Below are 14163 nucleotides of genomic sequence, written 5' to 3' on the forward strand. Positions count from 1 at the left end.
TGAAATTATTTTCTTTTAAGTCTCCCCCTGCCCCTCCCCCCATATTTTCTGTTTCCTCTAAGTTTCTTTCTTCTGTTTATTAGTTTGGGGCTTTCTTTTTTCACGTTAGAAGCTTTCCCCAAGTGTTCGATTTCAGTCCGTGGCTCTCTGTCCATGTTTACGAATGAGGGACTAAATGCTGACTGCAAACTCTGTATGTGGCAGACTCCACTTAAGTATCATGGGGTCTACAGTGTCAGTATATGTGGGATTATTTTCTATGACCAGAGAAGAATGTCCCAGTCCTTGGTGGAGGACCCGGCTGCCAGTGAGGGAGGAGCCTGGGAGCAGTTCCAGATTCAACGGACAGCCTTCCCAAAGCCTCCTGTTACCAGTGTGGTACCTCAAACCTCACTCTGCCTGGTGTTCTGGGGCAGAGTCTCTCCGGCTCACCATTTTCTCAAAATAAACGTACACCATTTTCTCAAAATAAACGTACACCATTTTGCTGAGGTTGGGGAAGGGAACTACTGTTTCTTAACAGATTTTTCAAGCCACCGTCCTGTTTTTGACTCTGATTTTACCCTCGATTTCAGAGGGTACCTGGTGCTGCTTGTTTCTGAGATTTTGTGAAATTCTGCAAGGCAGTGCTGGTGGTTTCTGGGCTTCCCCTCCTCTGGTTTGGCTCTTGGCTCTCTTGAGTTGACCAAGCCAGATGCTTTTTACCACTTTCCACATGCTGTTGCTGCTGTTTCCTCTCCCACTGACTTTGTGTAAATTATGAGTCTCTTTAACAGAACTCCATTGCTGGCTTTTTGTGGGCCTCCACGAGAGAGCCAAGGTAAACACATCTGTCCAATGCACCATCATTACTCAGAAACTCCATACATTAGATATAGGATTTTATTTTTAATGGAAAAGCCTTAAATCCTTTTTGGAATGTGTTCAGGAAAAAAAATCAACTCACTAAATTAATATTGTGTCTGGGAGTCTGGGAAGTTAGCTTCTGAAATGAATTTTCTCATTTGTAAACAACCTGAAAGGTTTGCTATAAAGATAAAATGTGATAATATTCTAGAGTACCTAGGACAGTACTTGACATGCAGTCGACATACAATATATGCTTGTTGAATAAAGGAATCAAATGCATTCACGCGAAACCAAAAGAAAATATATACCTATATTGGGGCGGGGGGGTAGATATGGTGAGCCAGGGCTGGTTATAGACATGTGGTGCCCAAAGTAGGGTAGCAATATGGAACTCCCCCAAACCAACGGACTTCCCATGTTTGTTCAACATTTATTTAGTTGGTGGTTGAAGGGAAGAAATGAATTTTCTCTTTAAAAAATTGTATATCTCTTTCGAATTAAGGGCTTGTTATTTAGAATAAATGTAGCATTATATTTTAACTTTCTTAGAAATGTCTTTTTTGGGGCTTCCCTGGTGGTGCAGTGATTAAGAATCTGCCTGCCAATTCAGAGGACACGGGTTCGAGCCCTGGTCCGGGAAGATCCCACATGCCGTGGAGCAACTAAGCCCGTGTGCCGAACTACTGAAGCCCGCGCACCTAGAGCCCATGCTCCGCAACAAAAGAAGCCACCAGGATGAAAAGCCTGCGCACTGCAACAGAGTAGCCGCTGCTCTCTGCAGCTAGAGAAAGCCCACGTGCAGCAATGGAGACCCAACGCAGACAAAAATAAATAAATAGAAATTAAAAAAAAAAAAAAAAGGAAATGTCTTTCTTTTCCCCACGCCATGTGGCATGTGAGATCTTAGTACCCCAATCAGGGATTGAACCTGTGCTCCCTGCAGTAGAAGCATGGAGTCTTAACCACTGGACCCCCAGGGAAGTCCCAGAAATGTCTTTTATTTCACAATTCTTCCATAGCATTATTCATGTTCACTAATGATAAGGGAGAACGAATGAATGTAGTTGTAAAGTTTTATTAAAATATGTTTAAAGCCTTTTTATGACTTTCACAATGGCAAACGTTTTTCATTTTTTTGGTAGATGTTGTATTCCTTCCGTTTTATTTTTTCCTGAACCGGACAATGTTTTGGGAGGCCTCTTAGAGGGTTAAGACACATACAGTAAAGCAGAACCCTCATTCTTTGTTGACTGCACCAGGTCAAAACTCACCAGGTGCCAGAGCTTAGGTTGACTTTGTCCTCATTGTAGGACTGTCAGCCTATCCACGTTCCATCACTGATGGAGAGGCCGAAACAGCACCAAGCAGTTGGCCTATGGGAGGATGGCTTTTCAAATGCCCAATTGTATTTTGGGGAATTGGTGAGAGCAGGACCCATTAGCTTCCCAATAAAGCAAGAAACTCCATGTGGAAATCTGAGCTAACTGGCACAACATTTCCTCCTATTCCAGTGATGTCTTGGTGCCCATTATGGGGTGGCACCATGGGTAGCTGCCAGTCTGGCTTGCCCCTTGATCTATTTCTGCCCTCAGCCTCTGCATTTTTTACTTTTCCCCACTGGTGCCCAGAGTCCTGATAATCTCTCTCCTGCACTCCACGAAATAGCTGTCAGTGACTTCATTCACATTCAGGTATAAGCATTTCATAACACCATAAAGACCTTTATTTCTCGTGACATTTGGAACTTTAGTAAAGTACCATACTTACAGCTATACAGTTGGCATTTGTAGGGTGGATTTTTAGTTATCAGCCCAAAGAAGAGCATTGGTCAGAGTGACTATTTCCCATTGTCATTGAAATGCACACTGTAAACCCTCTCTCCCCACTCTCTGGCCCTGCATCACTTCTCTAAGTGATGCCATTTGCTCAGGAAACACCTTGGACCACGTGAAGGTAAGCTCCAGGGTATATTTTCCATTTAACACTGTGAATCACCTTTGATCACTTTCTAACTCCTTATTCTGCCCTGCAGCCAACCTTCCAAACACTGTTTTTGCTACTTTTTTTTTTTTTTTTTTTGTGGTACGCGGGCCTCTCACTGTTGTGGCCTCTCCCGCTGCGGAGCACAGGCTCTGGACGCGCAGGCTCAGCGGCCATGGCTCATGGGTCCAGCCACTCCGCGGCATGTGGGATCTTCCCGGACTGGGGCACAAACCCGTGTCCCCTGCATCAGCAGGCGGACTCTCAACCACTGCGCCACCAGGGAAGCCCATGAGGAGCCGCTCTGAGCAGCGGGGAGTGCTCACAGATTGTGTGGTAATGAGGGATCCAAACACCAGGCGCTCCAGAGGCTTCGGGTTTGTCACGTATGCCACTGTGGAGGAGGTGGGTGCAGCCATGAAGGCAAGGCCATGCGAGGTGGATGGAAGAGTTGGGGAACCAAAGAGGGCCGTCTCAAGAGAAGATTCTCAAAGACCTGGTGCCCACTTAACTGTGAAAAAGATTTTTGTTGGTGGCATTAAAGAAGACCCTGAAGAACATCACCGAAGAGATTATTTTGAACAGTATGGGAAAAATTGAAGTGATTGAAATCATGACTGACTGAGGCAGTGGCAAAAAGAGAGGCTTTGCTTTCGTAACCTTTGATGACCACGACTCCGTAGACAAGATTGTCATTCAGAAACGCCACACTGTGAATGGCCACAACTGTGAAGTAAGGAAAGCCCTATCTAAGCAAGAGATGGCTGGTGCTTCATCCAGCCAAAGGGGTCGAAGTGGTTCTGGAAACTTTGATGGTGGTCGTGGCGGTGGTTTTGGTGGGAATGGCAGCTTTGGTCGTGGAGGGAACGTCAGTGGTCGAGATGCCTTTGGTGGCAGCCGTGGTGGCGGTGGCTATGGTGGCAGCGGGATGGCTATAATGGATTCGGTAATGATGGAAGCACTTTAGGAGGTGGTGGAAGCTACAATGCTTTTGGCAGTTACAACAATCAATCTGCAAATTTTGGACCCGTGAAAGGAGGAAACTTTGGAGACAGAAGTTCTTGCCTCTATGGTGGTGGAGGCCAACACTTTGCCAAACCCCAAAACCAAGGTGGCTATGGCGGTTCCAGCAGCAGCAGGAGCTATGGCAGTGGCAGAAGGTTGTAATTACTGCCAGGAAACAAAGCTTAGCAGGAAAGGAGAGCCAGAGAAGTGACGGGGAAGCTACAGGCTACAACAGATTTGTGAACTCAGCCAAGCACAGTGGTGGTGCTACAAAGAAGACATGTTTTAGACAATACCCATGTGTATGGGCAAAAAATCTCAAGGACTGTATTTGTGACTAATTGTATAATAGGTTATTTTAGTTTTTGTTCCGTGGAAAGTGTAAAGCATTTCAACAAAGGGTTTTAATGTAGATTTTTTGTTTTGCACCCATGCTGTTGATTGCTAAATATAATAGTCTGATCATGATGCCGAATAAATGTGTCTTTTTTTTGTGTGTGTGTGGTACACGGGCCTTTCACCGCTGTGGCCTCTCCCATTGCAGAGCACAGGCTCCGGATGCGCAGGCTCAGCGGCCATGGCTCACGGGCCCAGCCGCTCCGCGGCATGTGGGATTTTCCCTGACCAGGGCACGAACCCGTGTCCCCTGTAAAACAAAAACGAAAACAAAAACCTCTGAGGAATCCTATTACCAGCTCCCCTTCAAGGAAACCAGCAGCCTTTGTTACAAAAGCTTACGTGCTGTCAGTAAACAGCTTGGAGACAAAGATATTCACTCACTGAGCCTGTTCCATGCCCTTGTTTGACTCTCACAACTATTATTATTCCCTGCAGACAAGGCACTACTATTACTCCCATTTAACAGATGAGGAAGCTGAGCCTCAAGGAGCTTATGTGATTTGCTGAAGATCATGCAGTGAGTGAGTGATAGAATCCAGGTGTTTTAGTTCCCAAATCAGTGGTCATTCCATCAAGTTTCTCCTATTTTACAACGGAGACATGATGACGGATAAAGTATGGTTTTCAAGAAGGAAAAAATCATGACTCATATAAATATAAAATGAACATATGTCAAAGGTGTTCTGTAACTCACTAATCAATGAGGAACTGGTAAGACACTAAAACCAGTGTAAAGAGCACTGAAGAAGTAAGATATTTTGAGGCAGTGTTTGGTAAGATTTTGCTGGGTTAGATGTAAAACTGGTCAATGTCCAACAGGGCAACAAACTATTGCCTTTGAGGTTATCTATTCTAGTGAACATAAATTATTTACATCTCCACTGAACGAAATTCTACAAATTAACCTCTGTCCCCAAAGATTTGTGAAATAGCTCAATGAATAGGAGGTCAAGCGCAGCACCACAGTCTAAGAATACCTTGTAATCTTTTCTGCCTATTTACAAGTTTCAGATAATTTCAGACGGTCTTTCAAACATGACTTTTGGTTGAATTTGACAGATACATAAGAAAAAACATTTTCTCCCTTTTAAGGAAGAAGGTACTTGGGCCATTCTCCTTACACACTGTAGAGTTTCCTTTCTTATGCCATTATGATTGTTGATATCTGATACATTACTATTGTTGACAAGTAATACACACGCCAGTTCAAAACCTACAAGAAATCTGTCATCAGCTTTCTTATGTAAAGATAAAGCTGTGAAAAGCCTTCACATTTGGCAAGAAAACTGACTTTTGAAACATTATGTGATTACTACCTGAAAAGTCTTATGTTCTTGTAGTAACTCACTGAATTTCTAATTAATTGAAATTCTAAGGACAAAAAGTAGATCTTTTCCTATATTAGACAACTAGTATTTACCTGATTAGATTTCTCTGTTATAGTGGAAAGACAGACCAGAGTTGGACTATCTGATTTTTGCCAGTTACGCTAACTTATTTGAACCTTAGTTTCGTTATCTCTAAACTGGTAATAATGCTACACCACATGCATTCCTCAGTTTCAAAGTATTACTAAGTGTTCTTTATCTCTGTATCATAAGTAGCAAAATATTTAACCAAATATAACTGGACCATTTTGATTTTTAAATATCATGCTGTTTTCTGGTAAGATCTTCTTGGGGGGATATAACTGCTTTGACCAACTAGCCACAGCTGATGAGGGTCCATCCATTTAATTTCCCCATAAAGTTAGAGGTTAACTTATAAAAGCTGATATGGTGTGTGTGTGTGTGTGTTTGACCTGACAGAAGATAACCCCAAATGTTATGTTATTATTGCTCTAAAGGAAGTTGATCAACTTTATATCTAATCTGACATTCTCATTTTTGCATTCATTTTCTCACTATTATAGCCTTATTTCTCAAATGCTCTTCTTGCCAGCTCTTTTGTCTTTCTGCTGATCCCCTCATTAAGTAGTTAAGTAAAGCTTTATGTTTTCTAATTGTATGAAAAGTTGGGTTTTTTCAGAAGTAGGTTTTTTTTCTTTTATCAGTTTGAGAATTAAGCTTTTAACAAACTAAACAGAAACAAACAAAAAACCCAACAACCCAAACTTGATTCCAGAATCTTGGAAGAACAACACAGATTTTCACCGAATAGTCCCAGAGACAGAGTGGAGGGGATTAACATGCCCAACTGCTAAAATGTGCCCTGTAAGTTTCTCTGTCTCCCCAAAGTCCCAGACACGTAAGTAGCTGCCTAAATTCTGTTTGTCCCTCTCCCAGCTCAGTCTTCCAGTTCCCACAGTCCCCAGGCTCTGCTGTTCTCACCACTCTCCCCTCCTCTGGCAGACATACCCTAAGGCGACCCCCCACTGAATGACATTGAATTTTATAATCTTCTCCTTGGGTGAATGTGGGAGGAACATTGCTTGTTTCTAAGCAATAAAATATGGCTGATGTGATGAGATGTATTCCCGTGATTTCATTTCATTATCTAAGACTGTTTTAGCAGATTGGAAGGAGACTCGCCTACTGGCCTCAAAGAAGCCAGCTGCTATTATGTGAACTGGCTATGGAGAGAGCCACATGGCAGAAAATGACAGAGTCCTCGAGGAGCTAAGGGCCTCCATCCCATCACCACAAGGAACTCAATTCTCCCGACACCCACTTGAGCTCGAAAAAGGCCCCCAAGTACCAGGAAGGAACGGAGGCTGACCGGCTCTCAATGCAGCTGGTGAGACCCTAAGCCAGCTAAGCCAGCCTGGACTCGATCCTTTGTGAGTAGATCAAGTGAGATAAATCCGCAGTGAGGTAATAAACGGGTGAGGTTTCAAGCTGCTTAGTTTGGGTTAATTTGTTACAGAGCAAAACCCTCTCGTTCTCTTGGCTTCTTTCATTTGCATCCCCGTAAACTTCCCCTTCTCAGGAAAACTAAAGGATCTTCCTTAGCACCGCACTCCTGAGAAACCAGAGAGTTTGTGTGTGTGTGTGTGTGTGTGTGTGTGTGTGTGTGTGTGCATGCATCAGAAACAGACCGTAAGTCTCACTTCACCGTCTCACTATACTGAGTTACTCATTCCCCTGGTAAAATCTATTGACTAATAACCATCCAGATGCCAGTAGGCTGCTCTCCAATATGTGTGTGCATTTCTGCTTCCACAAGCAAATGGCAGAAGAGCCAATGTTGTTTGTTCCCAAATCTGATCACACCAGTTGTAAATGTTATTGTAAATGACATAGTTAAATATTACATAAACTGAAAGTGGGAAAAGGGAATTTTTTTTTCCTATGAGAAATAGGAGAGGTTCTATAAGGAAAGTGCTGTCATATTAAGTAGAAAAGAGGAAAATAATAGAAACCTAGAAGGATATTGCTCTGAGATTACTTCACAATGTCTTTAAATTCCGGTTCTTTTTAGGGACTTGAACGTTGTTTATGTAAGGAAGAAGCTGTATAGCTCATTCTGCACTTCAGTTAAAACGAAAGGCCTTGTCCTTACAATACGTTTGATGAATGAAAATGAATATTTGAGATGTGTGTGTAATCTTTCATAATGCTTTCCCACTTTAATTGACTTTTTCAATTATTTGATTGTGCTAGATAAAGGCTCCTTCTGAATTTTAATTTTAATACTTTTTCTGCTTTCACGATAAGATTGCATACAAGAAATTCTGTTTTTAAGAAAAGGAATGTTTTGAGCTTACTGGCTGAAAGTATTTTAGGAAAAATCTAAGGCCTCGTCATAAAGCTAACTCTTGAATTCTACTGTTTATCTTAGAGCAGCAGCAAAAAGAGCTGAAAAGTTAAATGAGAGGTTTGACAGCAAAACAGGAAAGTTATCTCCATGTGGTGGCTCTTGACATGTTTTCAAATGCATAACGTAACAGGGTCGGAAGATACTGTTATTGCTGACCTTGGCAAAGAATAACTGGCTATTGCGAATTAATTTATAAAAGGTAAATAACAAAGGACTCCCAGAGAGGACTTCCTCCCTCCGTCCCTCCTCCCTCCTGCCCACCCCCCCTTTCTTCTTGCCTTCCTTCCTTCCTTCTTCTTAGGTCTATGGTTTATAACCCATATTTATCTTAAGGCATAATGAGATCCCAAACTTATTCCTGATGGCCAGTACAGGCACATACAACGATCATATCCCTGGAATAAAAATTCAGACAATTGGTTTACCGGTGGGGACAGACTAATTGAAACTGGGACATTAGCTTCTCTTCTGCTTTGGATTTATATAAAGAAGGGCTTGTGACTATTGCTAAGAGCATTAAGAATCTGAATTCAGGACACTGCCTGAAGAGTTGCCTGTAATATTTCTATTTTGTCCTTGGACAGGCCTTTGGAGAAGACAAATACCTCTCTTAGCCAAGGGAGTATTCAAAATCCCGCTCCAGAATCTGCAGAAAGGAGGCTGTTAGGAAGTGGGAAAAGAGCATAGTAGATTTGCTTCCGAGATTACTTTGCTTCCTGAGATTACAAAGACTCATGAAAGCGGCTTTCCAGACAATAGGCTCCTTCTTGGGCTCCAAGCTCTAGACACCTGTCCCTTCTTGCCCTGGTCCACCTCCAACCATGCACCTCCTCTGTGAGGCCAAGGGGACATGCCCACCCACAGCCTGCACCTCCCCTTCTAGACCATGCTCCTGGCCTCCAGGTCCTCAAAATCCCCACCCAAAAGGCCAGGGTCTGCTTCTGGGGGCTGTGCGGGACTTTCTCCTGGGTCATCCTCTCAAGGATTGACCATGAGGCCTGTGCTTCCTTGACCCTGAGGGGTGGCTGTTCATAGGGTGACACGAATAGAGTTTAGAGGTGTGGGTGTCTGCATGTGTGAGTGCAAGGCCCCCTGAGTGTGGGACTGAGATAGGGATCGAGAGAGAAAGGAGCAGCTGCAGGCTGGAGGCTGCTCACCATCTTCTGATAAGGAACACTGAGGAACCCATGATTTCTAAATTCAGCCTGGAAGTCCAGGTCCTTATGAAGGTATAGTTATCATGGCAGTAGAATAGAATGTACACACCTTATTTAGCAGCTTGTTACCTTAATTGATAAGTTTTACATATACTTTTCTATATACAGCATGCAGGTCTTCACTGCATTTTGTCCCCCACTCTACATATAGTTGTACTGCTGATAACAATACAAATTAATACAACCCCTATGGAGCAAGCCGGCAACATCTATCAAAATTAGGAGACGCTGCTTTGGGAAATGTTCCCGGTGTTCTCCTTACTTGCTGCAAGTAATAATTCCTTCCTTCTCCCTGCCAAAAAATCTATCGAAATTATAAATGTGTACTCTATGGCTCAGAAATTCCACTTCTGGGAATTGCACAGATGAGTTTGTACAATTGCAAAACAAACTATATACAATGCAATTTTGAAATGACAATTGAAAACAACACATGTTCATCAATAAGAGGTAGTTAAGTAAGTTAGGGTACATCCATACAACGGAATATCATGCAGCTGTAAAAGAAGATGTGGAAGTCCTCTATGGACTGATGTGGAAAGATTTTCGACATTTATTGTTAAACATAAGAGCAAGCTACAGAGCAGGGAGGGAGAAAAGAAAATGGATTCATATTTGCTTGTACTGGAAAAAAAGGATTGGAAAAAATGAATAGAAATTATTACTTTTGTTTATTTGGGGATGTGAGCAAGGTTATATACCTTTGTATGTTATTTTTATTTTTCAACTCCATGAATGTATTATCTATTAAAAATATAGGTATATGTTTTTCATTTTAAAAATGTTATTTTTTCTAAAAGTTAACAAAATATTTTCCATTTTTATTTCTCAAAGGAAGCAATATATATATTATAAAAGAAAACTGATTTCCAAAATGTGGTTTGAGCCCTGGAACTCTCAATCAAATGAGCACCTCTGTAAGCCAGGGCAGGCGGTTCTAGAACTGGGGAGCAATCTCTGACCTCAACCAGGTTCCAGGCAGCGCGGGGCTCCTGGGCACACCACGACAGCACTGTACCCTCACTCGGCCCCTCAGTCTTGGGACCCTCCCCCCCGGTGTCCTGTCTCGTTTCTCCCCTCCTCAAAGCTCCCCACACCCACTCTCCACCCAGGGGCTCATGCACAATCTCCTAAAGAGGCCAGAAGAGGGGGCCTCTGAGCAGCTTCTAAACCCAGGGCCTGGTTTCCTCTCGGCATGGGGTGGGGCTGGGAGCCAGGAAAAAGCTCCGAGAACACAAATAGTCTCCTTCATCCTGATTCTTCTGCAGCAGCAAACACCGAGCATGACTGAATATCGGAATAAAATTGTGTACTTTACGTAGACGAGGAGCTGCTCTAGGGGATTCTAAAAGCCTCTTCACAGCCTTTTTGGCTGAGAACGTGGACTTAAAGAACTCCCCTGTTTCCAAGAAAACCACTGTTGCAGGGGAGTCGGCTACTTCTGTTTGGCACCCAGGGCCCCAGAAGGGGCCTCTGGAGGCCTGAGGGAAGTGGGTGGAGTAGGACTGTATCCAGGAAGCCTGGGTCTCCGGCCACTGCCTTGGCGGCAGCTCCCAGCCCAGGCCTCTGGGGCGTCCACGCCCCCGTCCTGGGCAGAGGCTGCTGGCAGCAGCACATAGGGAGCCACTGAGACCCAGAAACTCAGGACAATGACCAGTTTCTCCAAGGGATGCCGCTTCCTGCTTCCCTAGGACTCAAAGCAGCATGGAGAGGAGGGGCGGCCAGTAGGAGCATGTTTGGTCTGATGAATTCCTTCCTACACAAGGACCCTGAGTCTCCCTGCTCTGAGAGGGAAGGGGGCTTGAGCCTCCTTGGTTAAGCTCCCCAGAGGAGAAGCTAGAATTTTAACAGGGCTGGTGGTGTAGAGGGTTGTTACCATTGCTCTAGGTGAGAGTAACACTGCTGGGGGGGGGGGGCTTTTTATGCTATTTTGCACATTTAAATATCGTATGTTTCATTCTACATTCTATTTGTTGTTTCTTCCTTAGTTCATCACATCCTTCTTCACTGTCTCAAAGAAGGATCAAGAGCAGGCCTTTAACAGACTCCAGTCTTGTCTGCTCAAGGGGAACCTAGTGCAGGGATGTAAACCCAGGACTGGGCATTGCTCTTCACTCATGACAGGGCCCCTGCTTCTCACGGTCCCCCTTCCTGGCTGTTGCCTTTGGTGTGAGAGCCTGAATATACAAAACAGACAATGATCAGACTACACATAAGAATAGAACTCTGACCCACAACCTGCAGCAGCCAGCGGAGAAAACCAGCTCATTATCTACAATAAGCAGCCCAGGAAGCCAGTTTGCTGTCTATGGGTCAGACTTGTAGAAAGTCAGGCCGTATCTCTAGTAATTGCTCCAGGAAACCAAACAGTAAGCCCTGTAACAATTGACCCCAGATGGCCAGGACTTGATTAATAACTGACAGCTTCCCTAATTTTTGTCCCCACTTCTAATTTAGGACCAACCTGAGAAAGTGAAATACGCACTTCTAACCAATCGTAAGAGGCTGTGCTTCTAGGTAGCCTGCCATAGCTTCCCTATGCCAGCCACCTCCAATCAGGGCACACTGGAAGGCTTCCCCTTTTTCCAAAGCTCTCCCACTCCTCAGCCTGCCTTTGAGTCTCAGCCAACACAAGTGAGAGATGGTGGCTGACTCCCTTGCTGTAGCAATCCCTGAGTAAATTGCCTTTGCCTGTTTCACATTTGGGCAGCCTTTGTTTATTTCCATGATTGCCACAGTTTTCCAAATCTCCCTAATTCTCACATCTAACCCAAAGGCAACACTTGAAGGCTAACAATGATTACTCAAAATATTTATAATAATATTTATTATTTACTTAATACATGTAAATATTTTTTAAAGTTTTCTGAGGCGGGGGAAAAGGATTAAAAGTATTTGAATGTTGGGAACCTGGAAGTATATACACGTGTGTCTGTATTTTGATTCTTATAAAATAGTTCCTCATAAAACTTTTTTCATGTATGTTTTCTTTTAACGTAAACATGACAATATCTCAGTCTACTGGTGTGAATTTACAGAGCTGATTATAGACGTTTTGGAAGGAGGTCAGCACTGGAGGAAATAACACTGGCTTGTTGATCAGTAACCTCTTTCAGTTTAAGGATTTTGTAACAGCTGAAAGTGGTACATGCACAGTTGCAGTTTTCAGTTTCACCAGAGGATGGCGCCCATACTTCTCTGATAGGTTTTGCCAGGATGCTTCGGCGTCCTCTCAAGCGGCATCTGAGAGACATTTTAAAGACTGGTTACCTAAACTGTTAACCAAATTAAGGTTTTTATTATTAATTCAGCTTTATATACAGTTAAAAATGAGTATAAGTCTATAACATCTTCAGAACAATTTATGCCAAAGAATAAAGCAGCCTGAAATGAATGGAAAGCTACTTATTTCCTGTAACTGTACTCTCACTTTATATTTAATTTATACAACTTTCAAAAACCAGTTTTTACAAGTCAGATCTTTCAAAATTTCCATTTTCTTGCCATCTGCTGCTTTGTAGATCAGCCATTTAATATTAAAACTCGCTCAGAAGCTGTGCTCTTTAACGCACGCACTAGCTCATCAGGTGATTCCTTAGTTGAGCTGTTTGCTCCTCAGCTGAGAGGCAGAGTGCAAGTCGCCGGTCTGTCTTCTCGGCTTCCCTGGCTTGAACCAAAGGTATGGTCATTTTCTGGTCTCCTCTTCCTTGACTCCCCTCATTTCTTCAATGGTGTCTTCTGAACAGGAGTGACCATAATTTTTCCTCCTTAAACTTTGTATCCTGGAGACTCAAGAGCTGTCTGGAGGTAGTAGAAGTCTTTGCTCAGAAACTGTGCTTTTCTTTGGGAAGATGACCCCAACCTCACTTATATTACATAATCGACTCAAAAGCAACCACAATCAACTCACATAAATTCTTTTAACATAAGTTGAATCCATACATGGGAGGTTTTGATGTGCCATGAAGTGGGAACAGTGAATTTATAAAGTGCTAATAAAATGAGGATGTCATAGAGGTTCACAATCCTTTATCTGAAATTCTTGGGGTCAGATGTGCTTTGGAATTCAGAGTGTTTTGAATTCATAAATTTAATCCAGTGTATATACCGCATATTATGTAATACTCCAGAAGGGTCTAGGGCAACTCCCCATAATCAAAACATTACTACTTCTAAAGAGGAACGTGAATATTCACATTAAGTGGGATGAAGACTAAATGGCCTCATGTCATGTCATGTCAGGTTTTGCCTCCAAATGAGCTAGGAAAAACCTTTGGTTATAGGAGATTTTTGGATTTGGGGAATGCAGATAAGGTATTATGGAGCTATATTAGGTGATTTTCATGTGCTATGTCATTTAATCCTCACAGGTGTCCTATGTTAACCATAAGGATATAAGAATATGGGGAACCTGAGGATCAGAGTGGTTAAGTAACTTACCCCATGTCACACAGCAGAGCCAACATTCAAACCTTGGCCTGATTCCAAAAGGCAAAATGTTGCATTATCTCCCACATTTACTAAAAATACTCTAAAATACTAAAAAAACTTTAACTTCTTTGCCAATTTTGTTTTTTTCGCCCATATTTTGCACTCTTCTTTATTTTCTTTGGGGTCCATGACAGAGAATATGAAGGCATAGTGAATTATTCCACCATGATGGACGGAGGTAAAGCCTCTCCCTGGCATCTTCACGGAGCAGCCTTGCCTGGCTGCAATGCTGAAAAGCAAACAGTCAACACTGAAAATGGCAGATTTTCCAGTGGTTAGAGATTCCTGTTGTGCCCTTGGTCCACACAGCTAATCAGCCTTGACGTTGTCTGCAATATAATCCAGCATCTAATTAACGTCCCCTGCCTTCTTTTGCAAATTTTGCACCACCCTGGCCTCCCATAAAGGTATTCTGTTTTCTTTGAATGGAGACTTCAGAAGTCACTTGGCTTAATAAAGTTGT

General features: G+C 42.9%; 1 pseudogene; it reads left to right on the top strand.

Moving 5' to 3' along the window:
- Positions 1–3168: 3168 nt before the first annotated feature.
- Positions 3169–3996, top strand: LOC136127925 (heterogeneous nuclear ribonucleoprotein A1-like; annotated as a pseudogene).
- The last annotated feature ends 10167 nt before the right edge of the window (positions 3997–14163 follow it).

This window comes from Phocoena phocoena, chromosome 9 (genome assembly GCF_963924675.1).
Source record: "Phocoena phocoena chromosome 9, mPhoPho1.1, whole genome shotgun sequence".
Taxonomy (NCBI): domain Eukaryota; kingdom Metazoa; phylum Chordata; class Mammalia; order Artiodactyla; family Phocoenidae; genus Phocoena; species Phocoena phocoena.